Raw genomic sequence first — 6,000 nt, 5'->3', positions numbered from 1 at the left:
TGCCCGCCAAGCCGACGAAACGCCAGGCGGGCAGGCAAGCGAAGAATCAGATAAGAATTTTCTCATGGAACCCAAAGGCACATAAGAGCGCGTTTTCCGTGGTCACGCGCTTCTGGTCCTCGGTCACAGCGCGGAAGGACAGGAAAAGTGTCAAGAATATAACGGGCTGTCCTCGCTTTCGACTTGATCTATTCCCGTCCCGAACGAAAGCGAGAGCAATGCATCCGCTCCGTGAGCTTTTCTCAGAATGTTCTGTTCCTGCAACAACTTTCATCCAGTAAAGGCTCCCAGACTCGGCAACGGATCGCTTCTTCCGACCCTCGAATCTCTCGAATGGGATTTGACCCGCCGGGGGTCTCTTCCCGGTTCGTCGAATTTCGAATTCTGATTCGCATATATCTCATATATGCACGTAGAAAGGCTGTCTCCCTCAGGAGAATCCCCACCATACCCATGATCTGACCGCAAATCATCATTCGTCAGAGTATTTATTACTGGTGTGACCCGCTTTAGGGAGGGCGTCGAGAATCGAATCAGGGGCGAAAAGTCGAAATCTCAGAATCAGAGCGCGATAAAGTCGATGGAGGGGGGAATCAGGGTCTCCCGCCGAGCCGTGAGCGATTCCGGGAAGACGGAGGAGAAAGATGTACGACCTCTGCGTAATCACCCGCGGCACCAAACCTTGGCCAAACAACAAAACCGTTGTAAACGCTTGTAACAACTGGCGATAAAATTAATTCTTGTCGTTTTCTCCGATCGTTCGCTCTGCGCCCTCCTTATGTGAATATGTCGTCCCGTCCGTCTTCGCCGACCGACCCTGGGGAGGGTTGGTTTTACGGCGGGACGACGCGTGCCGGCGCCTCTCTCGGTAAACACACGAGACGAGATTCCCATTCACCAAGAGAAATTTTTCGTTTTCTCTCCATCTGTTGAGACAACATAGCCTTCTCCTCTTCACCGCACGGAAAGCACATGACAGAACGTGCAAACATTCGTAAGATCAACAAGTATCGCGTTCAAGGGGGACATTCGCTGACTTGGCGCTTCTCTGGTGCCCCGTATCTCGGTACTTTCGAATTTCAATCATATTCGTTGATCGATTCGGTCAAGTCGATGCGGACTACCCATGCGGCCGGTCTCCGATTCTTTACCCTGCAACGCTCATGGGGTTCTGACTTGCACCGTCGATGAAATGAGCCCGAGCACTAGCTCATAATGTTTTGACGTGAATCCTTCCCAAGATTCTCTGGCTTTTTGCTGCTCACCGTTCCATTCACTTTTTGAGTAAAATCCGAGCAGGTCGAATTCATCTTCCATTCGTTGCGCTCGTTTACGTTCATCTTTGGCTCCGACATCCGTTCATAAAAAGCGAAGTCAGAACCCAATCCGAGCCTAAAGATCTCGTAGGCTCGTTGGGCGAGCATCATCACAGAATGGCGTGCCTGTGACGATCAAAAGACATTCCGGTGTTTTTCTCCGCTTCTTAGCTCTCAATGATGTTCACATCCTGAGTCTCGGCTTCACCGGCTCCATGGCGAGGACAGAATATGTCCAAGGAGGAGAGTACTGCGTCGAGGAAGCAATGTATCGTAAATCGTGACCTTTAAGAGATTTTGATTTCGGCGGAGAATCAAACCGCGATTCGATCGAAGCGTCGGAGCTGGGCTTTGTACGAAACATTTCTACTCGAAGATACCCTATGCGGCCCATGCATCGTCTCCCTCCGGAAATCTCGAGTGACATCGCCGAGCCATGATTGTCTCAGTGAGTTGAAACTTAGCCCCGGAGGAACTATTCAGGACTCGAGCCTCTAGAGCTGGAATGCGCTGCATGTGGTAGCGCCGATAACCCTCCAAATTTGAAAAAGCGCAGAGCTGAGAGAAACTCGCGAGTTGCCCGGATCGCGTTGCCGTTGTCGCATCATTACAGAAAGACGCTACAAAGCGTCATGATCTTGATGGGTTGGAGCGAGAGAAACGCGCTCTGAACGACATCCGTGACTCTGTCAAAGACCTGTTGCCTCCTCATCCGCTCAGTGTCTGGTCACTCAATGAGACCGATGGCTACCCGCGGTGAGGAAGACACGAGGTGTCCCCCTTCTAAAAGCTATCCAGTAGGGGTGGCAGCTAGCTGACCATGAAAAGGCTATTAGGCGCCTTCCGATGATCTATTCTACATCGCTGAGCAGTCAGACTCCCCACGGTCGTACGGTAGAACGCCGTGGCGGCGGCACAATGGTATCCAAGCAATCCATATCATGTCATCGAATCAAGGGAAACCGGGTTTGAGGTCCGTGCTCCTCATACGAGGAAAAGAGGATTCGAAATAGAATACGACGAAGCCTCGATTTTTCTTTCTGTGCCGTCGCAAGCCGTCAATCGTCCGTCAAGCGACCGCAGGACACGCACCGCCTCCACCGGAACACTCATCCAACGATGCGGCGAGTCTTCTTGACGAACAGGTGCTTCGGTAAGACGAAGGCAGTCGGGGCAAAGTACGACGCAACCGAACCATGCGCCACAGAAGCGATGTCTCGCACAGATGGACCCTCAATAAGAAATCCGACTGACTGACAAGCAGGCAAGCAGCCAGCCAAGTTGCTCGGCGGACAGGAAGGCCCACGATCGGTCGCTAGAGTAAATATTTACCCTGTTAACTCAACAAGGTGATAACGACACGTTTTTGACTCGATACGGCGCCATTCAGGGGCTCGGCTATGGATTCCCTGAGCCAATCAGCCGATTGGATTCTTGAGATTCGGCAAAGTCTTTAACGCGATCCCGATGTACGAGAGCGTCGTCATCGCGCTGGTACATGCGAAGAGAGTGGACGGACTGATGGAATCGAACTCCCGATGAAACTTCGTGGAGATAATTATTTCCATTTGGCACTGCTCTAGCGGAGTAGAATCGGTGCGATGCATCATCGCGGAGAGCTTTCTCTGTGACCTCCGCATCCTCGTGATTGTTGCTCCGCGACCTTGAAAGCTCTCATTGAGATGTTTTTCGGTCTTTTCAGCGGTGGCAATCGCTAGAGTCGGTGCCTCGTCGGGGAACTTTTCCACAATTCTCGTTTTGCATTCATTCTTCAGAGCAAGGGAGCCGCTCTGCTCCAGCAGCGGTCCGCTTCAGATCCTGTGGGAATTTTCTTCCTAAAGTTGGAAAAACTCTGGTCATGAATGTCACACCGACGGCCAACAATCACCAACAACAGGGGCAAAACCAACGACGACGCGCGCACCGAGGACGATGGGAGGACCGACTTGATAAAAAAAAAGTTTCAGGATTTTCCATTTGCTGCTGTCTAGTTGAGATGCTTTTCAGATTGACTGATGCGACCCTCTCAGAGGTTTTCCTCCTACCCCACGGAGCTCTAGCCTGCTTTCCCCTGCGGACTCCTGGAAGCTCATGTACCTAGGTAGAGCCCGCTTGTCAACCTTCTCTCCGACCCCTCTTCCTTCGCATTATTCCATCTCTCTACCGCAGCGTGGTTCCCTCCGCTTGACGATCCTCGGAATCAATTCCCCTCGGTGTCTTGCGCGGAGACAGCATCTTCAAAAACTTGGAGACCATTTTCAATTTTGTTTTTATTCAGACAGCCCTGTCCTATCGCGCCGAGGTCGTCAGCTCGAACTACAAGCAATAAAAATACAAGCAATCGAAACCTCACCCAGACCGACAAAACACAGTGATCTACACGCGACGATGAGCGAGATCAAGTAGTTGTTTCTGCTGACTGGGCCAACGGGGACGACGTGTGTCCTGCCGAGGATGACAATCACGATGAGATCGGGTCTCCGAACACCTTCAAGCCATTCAAATCGTCGAGCACTCTGCGAAATCAGCAGCTCTCAAAAAGCTTCCGCGTGACTCATCATTTACATCCAGATGCTCGAGTTCTCAACTTCTCTATTTCCGTCGGATGTTGACCATAGTTTCCGGAATTCCTTTTGAATTTCTCATTGGATGAGGAGTTCTGCCGGGTTCTGAGCTCGCCATATTCAAGGTTCGAGCCCTATCGAGCCGGTGTGAGAGTTCTAGGCCCCTTCTCAGTTCGAAGGTGACCAACGTCTTCGGGAACGGAACCCTTTGAGTTCCGCGCACCGTCGCGGAGTGACGCGATCACAGTGCCGTCGTTAACAGTCAGTCGAACGGCGCTGCGAGACAGATGGATCTGAGCTAGCAATGAACGGAGGATGAACGTGTTGGAAGAAGGTCCAATCCCGAGTCAGTCAGTCAGTCAGTCACTCTTTCAGTCGGTCTATCTGTCAGTATGTCCGTCCATCAGTCACTGAGTGGATGAGTTAGTCAAAGGCTTTCAACTAACGGTGCATTGTTCTGTTTTTGGCCATGCTCGATGCAGCTGCTGCTGATGGCGGCACTGGCCAGACTGCGCCCTCTGATCCTGGCGATCCTGTCCGCCGAGGCAGTATTGGTTAACGGCACGGCGGCAACATCGACAACGCGGCGGTTTTCTCCATCAATTCACTTCTACTACGTTTGTTCGCTGGTTGGCCGCTCCATTTGTGGTTTAGCCAGTCGTCAGCATCGAGTCAGGATAGAGCGGGTCTTCCCCTACGCTAATAGTTCGTCTTTTCTAACCTTCGCCGCTCCCGCTTTCGATGCTGTCGTCGGTGCTCTCACAAGCTCGGGTTCATTCTTGGTCGAGTTCAAGCTAAAACGACAACGAGCGACGGAAGCGAGCCAGCGGTACCTCTGACGGGAATCACTCCGGAGCTCGGTGCCTGGCGATGTGGGCACGAGCTATTTCATAAGAGCGCGGACGCAGACAACCGTTTGAGACAAAACCCAGAAAGAAACAATGATGCAAGAAGAAGATTCCCGTAGTGGAGAAAAGGAGAATCTTTTTTCCACGCTTTCCGATCGTTAGTCAACTCACCCAGAGGGTATTCCGGGGCGCGACGATGGCTGATGTTCCGACAGGAGCTCGAGACGGCGGAGAGAAAGCGGAAAGGGAGCGGAGATGCCTGAGGAGCGACATTCCAGAAGCTTGAGAGGAAGTGAAGCGCCCGGCCGGTTCTCGCCCATGGCTTGAGTTCGGATCTGTCTCGCTCCTTCATTTTCCCTCCTGCATGCTCTCTCCTACCGCGTGCTTCTCTTTGTGGACTCTTGAAGTAGGTACGTGATGCGTACGCACGAAAAACGCACGTGATGCGCTTCTTTGATAGGCCCGGGGCGAAACTAAGGTCGGAATCTGAAGCCCAGTGCGGATTCCCGAACTGTGGAAACATCAGAGAGCCGGAAGCTTTATGAGGACAAGTGTTGGAGTCTACACGCTCCCTAGCGGTGAGAGGGGTCAATTCGAGATCTCATTCGGACTCGATGCATGATGTGGGAGGTCAGATTTCCCCCTTTGAGCAGTCCAGCCCTGGAACCGCTGGGCAAATCACTTCCAGGGAGACCCTGCCTTATTCCGGGAGCTTCCGCGCATAGTGAGAGCCAAGCACTTAGGTACTTGGGAAATACATATGTCACTTGTCAGCATTTCGCCGCTGAAGATAAGTCTGTCGTCTCGTGGCTCGTTGAACTTTCTTGGAAGGTGAGGGGTGTGAACACGACATCTTTCTTTTCACCGCCGTGACAGACAGGCGCGGCCAAGGATCAAACTCGCCGTGATAGCGGGTCCGAAAGCTCAGAGAAATCCGGACTTTGGGCACGCGAGCTTATTCTTTCGAGAGAATATGTCTGGGGTACACAGTCATGAAGGGACCGCGCCATCCTGCCTGCAAAAGTCGGCCCAGTGTCCACCGAGACCTTGGGACTCGTACATAGCTCGGTAAAGGCAAAAAAAATACCATTGGACAAAATTTCACGACTCGAAACTGCGGGAGGTTTAGGCGGTCGAATTGGTTCAATGTTTCTCGTGCCCGAGCTTCAGGGTTCGTCATTAATAATCAACATTTGGATGTCGAAAAAAATTGCCAGCCCGGACTGTGATGCGGGACCTTCAGATGAATAATTCATGAACGGAATGCACCGC

This window comes from Galendromus occidentalis, unplaced genomic scaffold (genome assembly GCF_000255335.2).
Source record: "Galendromus occidentalis unplaced genomic scaffold, Mocc_1.1 scf7180000077451, whole genome shotgun sequence".
Lineage (NCBI taxonomy): Eukaryota > Metazoa > Arthropoda > Arachnida > Mesostigmata > Phytoseiidae > Galendromus > Galendromus occidentalis.
The sequence above is the reverse complement of the archived record's forward strand: the minus strand, read 5'-3'. Positions refer to the sequence as shown.